An 18,655-nucleotide genomic window follows, 5' to 3' on the forward strand; every position below is an offset into this window, starting at 1 on the left:
GTTAAAGGGCGGAGGTGTCTCAGTACACCATAGAAAAAATTCCTGCCTCCAAAAACCCCCGCATGCCAAATTTGGTTCTGTTCTCTTTACTAGTTCTCGAGGTATGAGGAAATTTGTATTTCATTTGAATGGGAGCCCCCCTTTTAGAAGAAGGAGGGGTCTCAGTACACCATAGAAAAAATTCTTGCCTCCAATACCTCTCACATGCCAAATTGGGTGTCATTTGCTCGATTAGTTCTCGAGATATGAAGAAATTTGTATTTCGTTTGTAAGGGAGCCCCCCCTTTAAAAGAGGGAGGGTAATAATTCGCCATATAAAAAATTCCTGCCTCCTAAAACTCCGATTGGTTCCATTTCCTTGATTAGCTCTCGAGTTATGCAGAAATTTGTATTTCGTTTGTTTGGTAGCCCCACCTCCTAAAGAGGGGAGGGGTCCCAGATAACACAAAGTCGTAATAGAAAGTTCACATTAAATCATTTTCATGTCAATTTTACATTGGAATTATATAATGATTAGAGTATGTCATAACAAAGTGAACAATAAATTATTTTGCAGTCGTGCGTGTCCTCATATACAGGGGTTAGACAAAATGTTCGGGACATGCAAAATTTTGATGAAATTGAAACACCCATAAGTTCCAGAAAATTGGACATTTTTAGATAAAACCAATTGCATTCGACGGGAAAATCTTTCTAGTTTTTCTAAAATATTTCAAGATTCGCAATAGTCAGTGGACAACGGAGATAATCCGCGTTATCTGGGGGTATGTCAAAAACTGATTTTTTTCATCACTTGTATCTTTTTCTGTCATGGAAATTTATTCATATCCATATCCGTTTCAGGGAATATTCGAAATCATGACAATATGGGTGTCGAACTTTAGAATTTTCAACCCTCGTAAATTTTTGAAGTTTGACATCCATATTGGAATAGTTTTGGTCATGTTATAAAATGGTCATAAAGGTAAGACATTACTGGCAACATTTCCAGAACTGATTTCACTAAAATGGCCATATCTCGGATGTTTCTCGTCAGATTTTCGTTCTTTTTCGACCAATCGACTGGAAATGAAATCTAGTTTTGGGATAAAATACTAAAATAATAAATTTCCATGACAGAAAAAGATACAGGCCTCCGCTTTGGAATATATATCTTCTGTGAAATATAACCTTTTCGTTCAGATATGATGTCGTATATCTCATTTGCAATCGAGATATACAAACCAAATGGTTTACTGGGGTCCCAATTCACCATAGAAAAAATTCTTGCCTCCGAAAATCCTCATATGCAAAATTTGGTTCCATTTGCTTGATTAGTTTTCGAGATAAGAGGAAATTCGTATTTCATTTGTAAGGAAGCCCACTCTTAAAGGGCGGAGGGGTCATAATTCCCTTCCTAAATAGGAGAACAGTCGCAATTCATCATAGAAAAAAATTCAGACAGACAGACAGACAGACAGACAGACAGACAGACAGACAGACAGACAGACAGACAGACAGACAGACAGACAGACAGACAGACAGACAGACAGACAGACAGACAGACAGACAGACAGACAGACAGACAGACAGACAGACAGACAGACAGACAGACAGACAGACAGACAGACAGACAGACAGACAGACAGACAGACAGACAGACAGACAGACAGACAGACAGACAGACAGACAGACAGACAGACAGACAGACAGACAGACAGACAGACAGACAGACAGACAGACAGACAGACAGACAGACAGACAGACAGACAGACAGACAGACAGACAGACAGACAGACAGACAGACAGACAGACAGACAGACAGACAGACAGACAGACAGACAGACAGACAGACAGACAGACAGACAGACAGACAGACAGACAGACAGACAGACAGACAGACAGACAGACAGACAGACAGACAGACAGACAGACAGACAGACAGACAGACAGACAGACAGACAGACAGACAGACAGACAGACAGACAGACAGACAGACAGACAGACAGACAGACAGACAGACAGACAGACAGACAGACAGACAGACAGACAGACAGACAGACAGACAGACAGACAGACAGACAGACAGACAGACAGACAGACAGACAGACAGACAGACAGACAGACAGACAGACAGACAGACAGACAGACAGACAGACAGACAGACAGACAGACAGACAGACAGACAGACAGACAGACAGACAGACAGACAGACAGACAGACAGACAGACAGACAGACAGACAGACAGACAGACAGACAGACAGACAGACAGACAGACAGACAGACAGACAGACAGACAGACAGACAGACAGACAGACAGACAGACAGACAGACAGACAGACAGACAGACAGACAGACAGACAGACAGACAGACAGACAGACAGACAGACAGACAGACAGACAGACAGACAGACAGACAGACAGACAGACAGACAGACAGACAGACAGACAGACAGACAGACAGACAGACAGACAGACAGACAGACAGACAGACAGACAGACAGACAGACAGACAGACAGACAGACAGACAGACAGACAGACAGACAGACAGACAGACAGACAGACAGACAGACAGACAGACAGACAGACAGACAGACAGACAGACAGACAGACAGACAGACAGACAGACAGACAGACAGACAGACAGACAGACAGACAGACAGACAGACAGACAGACAGACAGACAGACAGACAGACAGACAGACAGACAGACAGACAGACAGACAGACAGACAGACAGACAGACAGACAGACAGACAGACAGACAGACAGACAGACAGACAGACAGACAGACAGACAGACAGACAGACAGACAGACAGACAGACAGACAGACAGACAGACAGACAGACAGACAGACAGACAGACAGACAGACAGACAGACAGACAGACAGACAGACAGACAGACAGACAGACAGACAGACAGACAGACAGACAGACAGACAGACAGACAGACAGACAGACAGACAGACAGACAGACAGACAGACAGACAGACAGACAGACAGACAGACAGACAGACAGACAGACAGACAGACAGACAGACAGACAGACAGACAGACAGACAGACAGACAGACAGACAGACAGACAGACAGACAGACAGACAGACAGACAGACAGACAGACAGACAGACAGACAGACAGACAGACAGACAGACAGACAGACAGACAGACAGACAGACAGACAGACAGACAGACAGACAGACAGACAGACAGACAGACAGACAGACAGACAGACAGACAGACAGACAGACAGACAGACAGACAGACAGACAGACAGACAGACAGACAGACAGACAGACAGACAGACAGACAGACAGACAGACAGACAGACAGACAGACAGACAGACAGACAGACAGACAGACAGACAGACAGACAGACAGACAGACAGACAGACAGACAGACAGACAGACAGACAGACAGACAGACAGACAGACAGACAGACAGACAGACAGACAGACAGACAGACAGACAGACAGACAGACAGACAGACAGACAGACAGACAGACAGACAGACAGACAGACAGACAGACAGACAGACAGACAGACAGACAGACAGACAGACAGACAGACAGACAGACAGACAGACAGACAGACAGACAGACAGACAGACAGACAGACAGACAGACAGACAGACAGACAGACAGACAGACAGACAGACAGACAGACAGACAGACAGACAGACAGACAGACAGACAGACAGACAGACAGACAGACAGACAGACAGACAGACAGACAGACAGACAGACAGACAGACAGACAGACAGACAGACAGACAGACAGACAGACAGACAGACAGACAGACAGACAGACAGACAGACAGACAGACAGACAGACAGACAGACAGACAGACAGACAGACAGACAGACAGACAGACAGACAGACAGACAGACAGACAGACAGACAGACAGACAGACAGACAGACAGACAGACAGACAGACAGACAGACAGACAGACAGACAGACAGACAGACAGACAGACAGACAGACAGACAGACAGACAGACAGACAGACAGACAGACAGACAGACAGACAGACAGACAGACAGACAGACAGACAGACAGACAGACAGACAGACAGACAGACAGACAGACAGACAGACAGACAGACAGACAGACAGACAGACAGACAGACAGACAGACAGACAGACAGACAGACAGACAGACAGACAGACAGACAGACAGACAGACAGACAGACAGACAGACAGACAGACAGACAGACAGACAGACAGACAGACAGACAGACAGACAGACAGACAGACAGACAGACAGACAGACAGACAGACAGACAGACAGACAGACAGACAGACAGACAGACAGACAGACAGACAGACAGACAGACAGACAGACAGACAGACAGACAGACAGACAGACAGACAGACAGACAGACAGACAGACAGACAGACAGACAGACAGACAGACAGACAGACAGACAGACAGACAGACAGACAGACAGACAGACAGACAGACAGACAGACAGACAGACAGACAGACAGACAGACAGACAGACAGACAGACAGACAGACAGACAGACAGACAGACAGACAGACAGACAGACAGACAGACAGACAGACAGACAGACAGACAGACAGACAGACAGACAGACAGACAGACAGACAGACAGACAGACAGACAGACAGACAGACAGACAGACAGACAGACAGACAGACAGACAGACAGACAGACAGACAGACAGACAGACAGACAGAGACAGCCGGTATCCATGCAGCATCGCATCTCCTAGCTTAGCTACTCAATAGAACATTAGCAAGTATGGCCGCATGGAGGCGCTAGTTAGAGGCTTAAGATGGCAAGAGCTATGTTGTTCACTTTCTTGTTTGCCTTCCCCATTTCATAACCAGGACAGAATTTATGGCATAATCGTGCAAAAACTAGGGTACCATAAGTAATTCAAACAATTTTTCTTCAACCGCGATTTGTCTTCTTCAAGAATACAATAAGTATAGCACTTATCGTGCTCTTCTTTGTCTTGTGCAAAAAATATTAGGTTTTATTATTGGGAATCTATCTCTTTAAAAAAATGTTTAAACATAGACGGCAGTTTTTCCAATCGACGGAGGAAGCGTAATGAAACAAAGGTTTTGATAGTATCTCAAGGGAGATAAGGCATGAAGGCGAAAAGAGCGCAAAATTAGGTAAGGAAGGGCCATTGAAGCAACGCTTATTAAGTTTGTATAACGTTCCTCTTTGCCCAAGCTAGGGGATTCACGGATCGAACCAAGCTGTAATGGTGGGTCCCACCTACCCAGTCGTATGTTTTTCACAGTTTGCATATCATTTTTCCCAGTTCATGTGATTTTAGTTCTTCACAAAAATACATTTACCTCCCTTAAGATCAATTAAAAATTATCTTAGAATTGATTATTTGTTGGTTTCTTGTTTTTCACTTAAACTTATACTAAACACAGGAAGCAATTCGATTGACCGAAATACTTCACGCCACTAGGTCTCTACTATGCTAGGCGACTGTGGAAAAACCTCCGGGGACAACATATCGTCCAACAACGAACGGTATGTGAATCGGTTCTGTTTGCGCTTGCTTCTAGCTGGCATCGGCAGACCGGCAGGCAGGCAGGCAGGCAGCTATCGTGACCATAGTGGGAAACATCACGAAATGTGTCGCCAAGTTGTCTTCTGCAGCTGTCGCATATCAGCGATCTATCGGTGAAGACCGCATCGCAGTGCATCCGGAAGGTAGGTACGCACCCGGGAGTTGCCAGCCAGCCAGCCAGCCTGCCAGCCAGTAGTTTCTCCCGACACAGCAGGGTGTGTGTGTGCGGACAAAAGCTGCATTTCTCCAACGAACGAGACAAGATTGTTACTGCTTTTTTTTGTCTGCTTGCGCAGATTCACTCTGTCACATTAGAAATTCAATCAGCATTTCTACATTCAGTGTTCATTTTGCTGTGTTTGATTTTCTTGGAAATTTTCCAGGAGCTCGGTGACAGCGACAGCGGTGATTAGCGCAAACCGTTTCTAGACATTATGGCACTTACGGTACACCTACTGCACATTTCTGCACATCTATTCTTTTTAGGAAGTTGGCCAATTTGTTGGAAAAGTGTTTTGTTCAACGACGAAAGTTGTGGAATTTTGTTTCTATAAACATTGATACTGCCGGATAAAATTGACTTCTTTACGTACAGCATAAATCAGGCGAAAACAGCCTTCAACCCACCGGTCAGTTCGATTCGCAGAACGCTCTCCATGATCCCGCGTTATTCCTGTTCCCCCGTTGGACTCGTCAGGGGAGCAGCGGTAAATCACATTGCGTTTTTCTCCGCGCATTAATTTTATGCACTTATTCCACTGGATGTGTGAGAAAAGTTTTCCTCTTGCGTAGAGTAGTTTGTGAGGGAAATTCTACTGCGTGAGGCGCGGTGCAATGCAGGTTGTGATGCGCTCCTTGGCGAGGCACACAGCGTAAGAAGAAAAACTGGACAGCACCGTGCTGCCACTTACTGTATAAATTTTCGACGGCACCGCGATGATACGCAGTAACGGTAATTTATTTTTACCTGCATCTTCTGTGGTCCGAGTACGCACCTCTCGCACACAGAGTCGGATTCACCGATGAAATACTTTCCGCGCCTTCCTTCAATAGAAAAGTCTGAAGGAAATTAAATCATAATATAGATGCTGACTTAGTTCCGCTCTGTCTCGTCGAGTGAACTATCCTTCGAAGCTCGATTCCCGAGTGGAATCTTGTTTGGAGTTTCTACCCGCCGATCGTTTAGTTTTCTAGCCATGCCTCTGGAAACTTTTTCCTCATTGAGCTGGGCGGTAGGACGGGGACGCCGCTCCTTGGAGAGTCCATGTTCAAGAGCTAAATAGCTATTTGCGGTATTTTCTCTAACTCTTCGGCGATCCACACGGTCCCGTCCACGTACGTTGGTTCGCACTTTCTTCGTGATACGATTCTATATGTGCGGCTCTTTTTGCGCGCATGAGTTTCAATGAACAATACCAGTGCAGCCCAGCAACAGCAGCAGCAGCAGCAGCAGCAGCAGACGTGCAGGAAGCACCGTGGGAGAATTTGCCTTAAATTGGAACGCTCCTTTGTGATACGATCGTTGAATTTGAAATCAGCGAGCGATTTCTGCCGGCCGCATTGTTGCTTCGGAACGACACACGGTTGACGGTTGATGGGTTGGGAAATGCGGGTGATGTTTTATCGGAATTAGGCCCTTTCAGTAGGTACGAGAAAGTGGGAGTTGTTTTGACAGCATTGGTTATAGAGATGGACAAGTGCCCTACTCATTGGATGCTTATCGGAAAAGCTAAAAAATTTTAATGCTGGTTCACAAGATAGTTGCACATCTCACAGGAAAAGGTAAATTAGCTCTATAAACTACGAAGGCGTGTGATTGAATAAAATATTCAGCCAAATTGCATGTTTCTAATGTTATTACCAACGGTCACAAATGATTGTTAAATTGTATCATCAGCCATCGCATTATTTTTAGCTAAATGCGGAAAAATCTCGATTCTAAAGATAGAGAAAATTTAAATTGTGTCTTTTTCCTCGCATACTAACGAGTGATACAACGAGTGTGGGTGAATCATGAAAATTATTGCTCATAAGTAGACCGTAGATTCTTCCTCTTGCAGCTCCCGGATGCCAACTCATGGCGACTGTCTCAGCGTCGAAAGGCATGTTGCCTTCTCGATAAAGTGCAAAACCTTGCCAACAAGATTCAATCGCGCCTCCCAGCCATTCGTTTTCTTACCACGGTTCTTATTCCAATGACAATCGCGCTCGAGAGGACGACTAGTACTTGTTAGCATTGTATTTCCACGACGGAAATGTGATCACACTGTCAGGGGAGATGAATGAACGTACTAAGCGACCAGCCGACGTTCTCACTATAGTTGGACGCCAAGGAAAGGAAATCTAATGCGAATTCATTTCCACCATCGCCTTAATCACAAGGTTGAATCACAGTTTTGGGTGTGCTGAATAAGTTCTAAATTTAGATACGCGATGTGACATTATTTGGTCCTATCAAATTGGGACACGGGACAGGCAATGGATGTTGTTTTTATTTTCCGGAAACTCTGCTAATTGGATGAACCGTAAAACGACAAAGTTCTAAATTCTAACCAAAAAGAATCTAATTGAATGGCAATCGCAAGTGGCAAAGCCACTTCTCCGTTATAACAAACTAATTGTTCGATCCGAAACCCTGCCATACGGTTTACCGTTGTGTCCCGTTTTTTCTTTCTTATAAACCCAAATCGATCATCCAAAAATTGCAAATCGATTTCCTTCGATTGAAACTTCAAGCGGCCGATTGTCTTCATCATCCATCTAACAGCACCGTTTCCGTTCTGCTACATCCACCTATCAAATGGTCAGAATGATATTTCCATATAACAGTACTTTGGGCACGTGCAACTTGCGCAAACCGAACACTTACTTCCGTACTTGGATGACGGTAATTGTCTATTCAATCGTTTGAATCCATCGGGTACCGGGTACCAGGTTGACCGGCGAGTAAGGCGTAAATATCCCAGCTCCCATCGTGTCCGCCAGTACCCGCCTGCCAGTGCCCGAGGAGGTGGAAGAAACAGACAAGCAGGTATCGCGAAAAGAACATTTCAAACTGATAGATTCCGTTGTGCGATTAAAACAATTTCTTTGTTTTCACTCGGGACGCTTGGGACCAGCAGTGTCGCACACACCCGGAAGGAGTACGGCTGCGAGGCGAAACTGCCAGCAAAACTATGCGCTGCGATGTTTATGCCAGTGGTGTAAAGTTTGTATATGTGGCACTAGATAATAATAAATAATAAACGCGCATTGGCGACAATGATTGTCAGTCCGACGAGACGCGACCGACCGGTAGAGCACGGAACGGACCGGCCGCGGCGAGGGAAAGCGAAGCGCGTCAAACAAACCGATTCGGAGTCCGGTAATAATCGGTTTCCGGAAAAGGAAATGCTGAATAGAATCAGCGTGTGCGCAAATAAAGCCTGACCGGGTAAAAAATGGTAAAAGGAAGTGCTGGCCGGGGAGTCGAACTGACGTGAATGAATAATGGGAGAATTTGGGCTTTAGAATCATTACTAAGTACAATTGCGTGACATTACGTATAATTTAGCGGTCAGCTTTCGTAGTATTATCCTCAGTGGCACGTTCAGACATAGACAAAAAGTTGGGAGCAGATTTCTTAAATACTTGTTTCATGCCTGAAAAAGCTAGTAATCGTATGATGACGGACCTATTTTGGCACTATTAATTTAGTTAACCCCAAAACTACGGGTCAATAGGTTAAAAATCCGGGCTTCTGAGTTAAATCATGAGCATATCTTTATATGCAATTTTATGGAGAAGCGGGAAAACGTGCCCCAGCTTGTTTATTTATTATAATTTACTTGGCAGTTTTGTCTCAACGAGTAGTGCATACTGTCGCTAAATCACAGTTTCTGTGCTCGAGCTAGGACAAGGGTTTTTCCAACCAGTTATCGCATGCAAGTATACGCAACTTCGGAACATTGATACTCCTGCAGTATAGTCCCGTTCTTCTTATCATCTACTGCCAACCACTGAAGCGAGACAAATTTAATGCAGGTGCTTCTCGTTTCGTTAATCAGCTCCAGGCCGTGGTTTGCTCTGCTGTACGAAGAAGTCGTCTCCATTCCACTTGGTTCATGGTCGCAATTCGCCAGCCACGTAGGGTCTGCGTAGGGTCCGCAGGTCGCCTTCCACTTGATCGATCCATCTTGCTCGCTGCGCGCCCCTCCATCTCGCTCCAGTCGGATCGTTATTGAGAACTTTTTTAACCGGGCTGTCGTCCGACATCCTCACGACGTGCCCAGCCAATCGCAGTCGACCGATTTTCGCGGTGTGAGCGATGGCTGGTTCCCTAAGCAGCTGATGCAATTCTTGGTTCATTCGCCTCCTCCACGTTCCGTCTTCCATCTGCACTCCGCCGTAGATGGTGCGTAACACCTTCCGTTCGAAAACACTAAGGGCGCGTTGGTCCTCCACGAGCATAGTCCATGTCTCATGGCCGTAAAGGACTACCGGTCTAATCAGCGTCTTGTAGATTGTTAACTTTGTGCGGTGGCGAATTTTGTTCGATCGCAGCGTCTTACGGAGTCCAAAGTAGGCACGATTTCCTGCCATAATGCGTCTTTGTGTTTCTCTGCTGGTGTCGTTGTCTGCGGTAACCAGTGAGCCCAGATACACGAACTCTTCTACCACCTCGATTTCATCACCATCTAAATGAATCCGGGGAGGGAGGTCAGCATTCACTTCTCTAGAACCTCTTCCTTTCATGTATTTTGCTTTCGATACATTAGTGGCAAGTCCAATCCGTTTGGCTTCAGCTTTCAGTCCGGTGTAAGTTTCCGCCATCCTCTTAAAGGTACGTGTAATGATGTCAACGTCGTCAACGAAACCAAGAAGCTAGACGGACTTCGTGAATGTCGTGCCACTCGTGTCCATCCCCGCTCTTCTTATCACACCCTCCAAAGCGATGTTGAACAGTAAACATGAAAGTCCATCACCTGGCCGCACCCCGCTTCGAGATTCAAAGGGACTCGAGACTGCTCCTGATACTCGAACAACACACATTACTCGAAACATCGTCGCCTTGAACAATCCCGTTAGTTTTCGCGGAAATCCGTAGTAGTGCATAATCTACCATGGCTGATCTCTATCGATCGTGTCATACGCCCATTAGAAGTCGATGAATAAATGATGCGTGGGCATGTTGTATTCGCGACGTTTCTCCAACACTTCCCGAAGCGCAAAAATCTGATCCGTGGTGGCACGGGCACCCATGAATCCCACTTGATATTGCCCTACGAACTCCTTTGCAAATGGTGATAGTCGACGACATAAAAGTTGAGAGAGTACCTTGTAGGCGGCGTTCAACAGTGTGATTGCGCGGTAATTACAACAATCAAATTTGTCGCCCTTTTTGTAAATCGGACACACGATGCCTTCCGTCCACTCCTCCGGTAGTAACTCCTCCTCCCAAATCTTGACAATGACCCAGTGCAGTGCTCTAGCCAGTGCGTCACCACCGTGTTTCAGCAGCTCGCCCGGTAGCTGATCACCCCCAGCCGCTTTATTGTTCTTCAGCCGACCGACCTCTTCTGCTACCTCCTGGAGGTCGGGGGCTGGTATTCTGTCGTCTTCTGCATGCGCTCCAAGATCTATTGCCATATCGTCACCTTCATGTTCAGCTACATCGCTGTTAAGGTGCTCGTCATATTGCTGCTTCCACTTCTCGATCACCTCACGTTCGTTCGTGAGAAGATTACCGTCTGAGTCCCGACACATATCGGCCTGCGGTACATAGACTTTACGCGAACGGTTTAACTTCTCGTAGAACTTCCGCTTATCGTTAGCACGGTACAGTTCTTCCATCGCCACGCGATCTCGTTCTTCCTGTTGGCGGTTTTTCCTCCGGAGGACCGAGTTTTGCCTGTTCCGTGCTTGTTTATATCGCTCCACATTCGCCCTCGTACGGTGTTGCAGCATTCTCGCACGTGCTGCATTCTTCTCCTGCACTAATTGCTCGCATTCGCCGTAAACCAATCGTTTTTTTCGGTTCGGATTTGTTATACCTAGTGCCGCTAGAGCAGTACTACCGATGGCGGTCTTAATGCCTTTCCAACCATCTTCAAGAGTTGCTGCGCCAAGTTGCTCTTCCGTTGGTAGCGCTGCTTTCAGCTGCCGCGCGTATGCCTGGGCAACTCCGGTGTCTCGTAACTGCTCGATGCTGGGTCGCGACGTACGACTTCGACGTTATACACCACCGAGAGTTTTGAGCGCATGCAGACTGCAACTACGAAATGGTCCGAATCTATATTCGCACTGCGGTAGGTGCGAACGTTTATAACAGCAGAGAAGAATTTACCGTCGATAGGAATATGGCCAATTTGGTTTTCTATTCGTTGCGGATGGATATCTTTGCGGGGGAAGAAGGTACTTCGGACTACCATACCGCGGGAAGCTGTGGCGGCTACTTTCTACCAGAGCTGTGGCACCACGATGTTGATGCAGGTGCTTACGGGTTCCAGATTCCTGAAGCAACTAGTTCCTGCCCATCGTCTATTTTGCTATCAAATTTAATTCAGAGTTCAAATGTTCCTCTCCCACCGGGATGCATTGCAGTTGGTATTATAGAAACCCCGGAGCTCTCCACTACAGTCAGCACGAAACAATCAGCCTTCTTCTAGCATAACCTCTACTATCGGTGCAGCTGGAGATCGCTCAACCAGACGGAATCACAAATCGACCACGTTCTGATAGATGGTCGGTACTTTTCATAAAGATATGTCAAAAACTATCTGTTGTGAACCGGATGTCGCCGGAAACTACGACTTTTCTCTCGAAACCGCGCTGCCGGAAGAGGGTGAGCTGAATGAAGCCCCTCTTGAGAACTGTTGGAATGCCGAGAAAACATTAACAGCGAATCGACGTAATGAATAGACGTTGGCTGAAAAGAAGGCAGCGCGGGTACAAATGCTGCGTAGAGCCACCCTTCAGAATGTAGATCGATACAAACCGAAGCGGAGATAACAAACACGACTCTTCCAGGAGATAAACCGCCACCAGAAGGAAAAGGAGTGCGAAGAACTCGAGCAGCTGTACCGCTTTCACGACACACGGAAGTTCTATCAGAGACCCATCGAATCTCGCAAAGGCTTTGTGCCGCGGGCCAAAATGTTCAGAGATAAAGATGGAGGTATCTTGACTGACGACCGTGCGGTGATCGAAAGGTGGAAGCAGCACTACGATGAACACCTGAATGGCGTACAGGCGGAAGACCATGGTAGCGGAGGAAGTAAGCACATTGGTGTAGCAAGCAACGAAAATGTGCCACCCGCATCGATAAGGGAAGTTAAAGTAGCTATCCAGCGACTGAAGAACAACAAGTCACCCGGAAATGATGGCATTGGAGCGGAACTTATTGAAATGGAGCCGGATAAGTTGGCCGGCTATCTATATCAACTGATTGTTAGGATTTGGGATACGGAAAGACTACCGGAGGAGTAGAAAGACGGGGTCATCTGCCCTATCTACAAGAAAGACGATAAGCTGGATTGTAGGAACTACCGAGTGACTATCCAGAATACTGCCAACTAGTGATGTCCCAAGTCATTTTCCATCGACTATTGCCAATAGCCAATAGATTTGGAGGAAGTTACCAGGCCGGCTTCATGGAGGGTCGGTCTACAACAGACCAAATCTTCACCCTGCGGCAGATCCTCCAGAAGTGCCGCGAATTCCGAGTCCCCACGCACCACCTGTTCATCGATTTCAAAGCCGCATATGATAGCGTAAACCGACAAGAGCTATGGAAAATTTTGGACGAAAACGGCTTTCCGGGTAAGCTTACTAGACTTATCATGGCTACGATGGTTGGGATCCAGTGCTGAGTGAGAATCTCGGGTAGATTGTCGGACCCATTCGAATCTCGCAGGGGACTTCTACAAGGAGATGGTCTTTTCTGCCTGCTATTCAACATTGCACTTGAAGGTGTTATAAGACGAGCGGCGATCGAAATGCGGCGCACGATTTTCAATAAATCCAGTATTTTATCTCCTTTGCTGATGACGTGGACTGTTGAATACTGTTGGCAGAACATTTGAGGTGGTGGAAGATCTGTACACCAGACTAAAACGCGAAGCAGAGAAGATTGGATTGAACATAAATACGTTTAAAACGGAGTATATGGTGATTGGCAGGACCGAGCGCGACAGGGCCCGCTTGGGCAGTACCGTGGTAATCCACGGGAATGAGTTTGAGGTAGTCGAGGTAGTCATTCGTATACCTTGACTCATTCACAACAGAGGACAACAAACCCAGCCGTGAGATTAAAAGGCGTATTATCAGCGGAAGTCGGGCCTACTACGGACTCCACAAACACTTGCGGTCGAACAACCTGTGCTCCCGTACAAAGTGCACACTGCACAAAACGTCAATTAGACCGGTTGTCCTCTATGGTGGTCTTAAAATAAAAATGGGTTGGGGGGCTTATGGTGAAAACGGCGACTTATTGATAAAATCCAATCCAAATCCAAATCCAAGATGGCCGCCAAGAATTTTTTTGCTTAAGCTCGTGGTTGAGCTCGTAGAATAATTTTATGGTTGAGAAGACATGGACAATCGGCCCTTGCCATCAGGATATCATCAAGATTCTTATAATCCGGCCAAGACTGCGGGATGCTTTAGTAGCGATGTAATTGATGTGCTGCTTGTAGGCGAGCTGTGAGTGAAAGAAAACCTTCAGGTCCTTGATACAGGACTCTTTTTTAATCAGTTCACCGCCGAGATGATGGTCGAAAAGGATTGGCCGTTTTTTTCTGGAGAACAGGGTAAAAAATCGTCTCTAGAATAGCATTAATTTCAGTCGAAAATGTATTTTCACCTTCTGGGTTCATGATTTTTTTTCGATTACCTGCTGAAGGATACTTTGTTTTTTGATTACTGAAGTACCACTTCGCGAGTTTTTGACAGTTGTGAAATGTGAAAAATGATTAGTTGCAAATTCAATAGATATGCATTATGATTCGATGGTGATTTCCATTGAATACTATTCAATGGAAGATCTCTTCTTCGAAAAATGGAAATCTCTCGAAAATCAACACTAAATCACTTCAATATTCAATGCTGCGTAACAGATTGATTCAAATGCAAGAACACTTGATTTGCGCGTGACGATTTTTTACCGTGTAGTAGTGTAAGTAACGCACCATTCGCTGGAATTAAAAACAAAATGCTGCTAATGGCTAGTGAATGAAAATTGATTCATATTTTAATATCAGAGGGGAATTTTTGTGTTCTTCCGTGATAAAAAGAAGTAGAATTGTTCTGTGATAGCATATTCACAGCTGTTTAGTTTCTAGAATAAGTAAACGTGATCATAACAATTATTGTGTGTTTTCCAAACCATCATCGAGAGCGGATACGCGTAAGCGATTGCTGCTAGTTTATTGAATAAAATTAAGCAAACTACTTACATTTTTTTGGAAATGTGTCATATCTTCTCTAACAATTCTACAGTGAATTTTAGAACCGACACCGACAATTTGAATTCTACCTACGCTGGCATTTTACACTCTCTCGCTCAATAATTCTGATCGTAACTCTCAGCCAAGACGTGCTCTTTAGCTACGCCATCTCTGTTTTTATTAGTTTCCAAGCGTTCCATGCAATCTTTTCTTGAAATTTCGCCATCTCACACAGCCATTTGAAAAGTTTCATTCTTCAATCTGTGTTCGATGTGCCCGGGTAAAATCTGTGTAAGTTCTTTTTAAAGTCAATAGTTAGCAAAAAAAAACCCACACTATAAATGTGCTGCTTTTTCAGTGTAGAGAAACCGACAACTACTTGACAAAGAAAATATTTGCATACGTTGTGAGTAGTTAAATGTTAAATGTTAGACTTGTATAACTATGTTAAAAATTTTGTAAATCAATAGCTGTCCTGAGGATGAAGGGATACCCTTCGAAACGTCGACAATAAACGAAATATAATATTTTCGCACGAAACCCGTGACCAAAAGCCAATACCACATCTTTAACAAAACCAGCGGTCGTTTTTATTATCATCTTTATGAAAATAGTTATAACACATTAAAACCTATGAGTGCTACATTCGTTTCAGTATTGTTATATAGCGGCAAAGTTTTTATTTGGGAAAGTGTAGCCAAAAAAGGTAATGTATGCCGAAATTAGTAGCGTGATGGGAATACCCTCCCGTACCCTAGTTCAACAGGCTATACATATTTTTTTTGGTTCGTTAGGCAATATACAAAAGTAACAAAGGAGGTACACTGAAGTACTTGTTTACATGGTTTGCTTTCTCGATTATTAGGAACTATACAACTTAGGGGCCATTCACTTATTACTTGATGTATTTGGGAAAGGCCCGACACTCGTCACGTAGTTTGTAAATGCTCCCTAAGTTGACCCATTTTTGAGTAATCGAAAAAAAAATAAACCATGTAAAAAGACTTGAGTGTATATAAAAATTGAATATAAATTATGTATGCTATTATTGGAGGACATAATACATATGGTTCTTACAACATTAAAACAATCACGTTTTACTGATTGGTAGCCCATCGATGGGTGATGGCTAACTGATTGCATCGAAGTTATAGCTTACTCAGAACTAGTCGATAAAAGGTGATTTGATATGATAATAGTGTCGTCATCTCTTGCGTTAGCACAAAACCGAAGTAAAAGGTATTAATGTATGCTACTGAGAAATTTCTCATGTATGTTGAAATATGAAAATTTTACTAAAGAGAAAAAAATCAAATGTTATTCATAATAAAATCAAGCAAGCATGTTGTTCTTGCTTAAAAGTGTATTAGCACTGTAAAGCAAAAACTTTCAGTATTATTCATTATTTTTCTCAACTGTATATTCTTTTCGCTGTAAGTCATCAACCAGTAAGTAACAAGTTGTATACCATGACCAGCGAACGATCCACTGGTCCATCAATACCCATCACTGCAACGCACCAGGCCGCGAATGCCAACGCACAATAGCTACGTGTGGGAAGGTATCTTCTCGCCGGTTAAAAAGTTCTTTACCGAAGGCGTGTTGTAATTACATTCAATTGCTGGCACTCATTAAAAACTAAAAACGTGACTTTTCCCACACATAGCATCCATCATACGCGTATATCGGTTCCTCCGCGGGGCCAGATACTGTCGTCCCCGTCGTCGTCGTCGTTGTCGTCAATATTGTACGCGCAGCATCACCAACCGCGGGACAAGCTGCAGTGACACGTTTTGCGATTTTGATAAGAAAGCACCGCTCGATGCATCGAGGAGAGTGGACACATTTTGATTTATTTCACTGTCCGGTTCCGGCACTCCACTGTCCACTGACTGGCCGGTACGCACCCGCGAAACCGCAAACCAGTAGTCCGCACTCCGTCCGATCGGGGTCATTGTTATTCCAATCAGATCAGTTACATCAAATCAAACCGGCGAGGTTCGCTCGTTTATCACACACGCAATTATAAATTCTCCTCGGTCTGGCGAAGTGCCCAGATTCAGGTCCACTTGTTGCGAGGTCATACTTTCTTCGCTGGCAGTGCTCCATGCTATCCATCCGGGGAAGAATTTTGCGATAGCTTCGTGATTTAATACGACAACTATGACTTCCAGTATAGTGTACTTTGATTTATCTTCACTTGAGTGGGTTTAATGTGTTACTTTAGTTCCATTAATATTTATCTATAAACTTTCGTTGTATTGCGAGTGTGACATCGAATCCTGCTCATTTCCCACATTTTAAAAATATGTATACTTAGTCCTTATTTTACTTGGAACATTTGTCATTTTTGTTGTAGTTTTTTCCTTGATCTGTTCGATATGTTGATTTTTTTACATCGTTTTACTCATTTTCATGAGTGAAAGCAACTATATAATCAAGTTAAAGCTATTTGCAAAATGTTTTGTACCTTACTACCTTAGTTGACGATTAAATAAACATTGGCATCAGTAAGGATCTCTGCTGCCTTGTCCATCATTTTCGAAAGAAATCAATCTAAGTTTAATGTTTGACTATTGAAAGTATATAAAGAATTGCAGGCAACTAACTGACACCAAGCAGCAAATGAAACGCTCAAAACGCTCGCAGTATTCTCGGATAAGAGAGTAGCTGATTTTCCTCGCTTTGAGAATTGTTGCGTTACGTCATATGCTTAAATATGTATTCCTTCAGCCCTGTTTCCATGTACGACAACAGTTTCGAACAAATTTTTGTAGTATCTATATGGATACAATCTGGCAAAAGCAATGAATTACCACTCACTTTTCTATGACGTTTTACTTTCAGGACATCAATTTGTTCTAGATTCAATGTTTGAAGACAAACTCGGTTGAAGGGGTGGTATTTTATTTTTAAAAAAATTTTTACTATTCGGACATCAAATTGGACTAGGTTTAATGTTCAAACGATAACGTCAGGTGAAGAAAAGGGGTGGTTTTTCCCTCTGGCGTACTTTTCAAGCACAGATAACGAATTGGTATAGGTTTAAACGTTGCAATTAATCTTCGACCGGTTGGGATGGGAAGTTTATAACTTTTTTGCAAAAAACACGTTTAAATTTTGATGTCGTCTTTTCCTACCAATAAGGATGCGAAGATTTCTTGTTGGACAATGCTTCACAATTTATCAATAGTGTACACTTACGAATTAATAGCATTCTTCATTTAAGCCAACGTGTATAAGACGTTCCGATCGATTGGTGCAAAAATATTGAAAATCGATCGGGAAGGGAAGCCGCGAAGCTATTAGCCTTCAAAACCTGACCACTTTTCGAGAAAGATTTTTGGAATGACACCCTATCTAGCCAAATCTTGCCGTAAGACGTAGTCCGAATCTTAGTAGAATCAAGCCATTCGATGTCAAGTGACTTTAGCATGGGTTTATTCTCAGGCCCCTCATTTACCCTTCCTTCATGCTGATTTCTATATTTACCCTCTGAAGCCTCTTGACAGTGCAATCCCTCCTAGTTAAGTGTACTGGTTAGAGCTACGAATGAGTCCTCGCCGGGGACGGTTATAATATGGGATACCCAGCTAGCACCAACTCGTACATCAATGTACGAAAACTATCGTAAATATCTCCTAACAAACTCGAAATCGTAACTAAAGCTGGATAAAGTGGG

The sequence above is a fragment of the Sabethes cyaneus genome, chromosome 2, assembly GCF_943734655.1.
Source record: "Sabethes cyaneus chromosome 2, idSabCyanKW18_F2, whole genome shotgun sequence".
NCBI lineage: Eukaryota > Metazoa > Arthropoda > Insecta > Diptera > Culicidae > Sabethes > Sabethes cyaneus.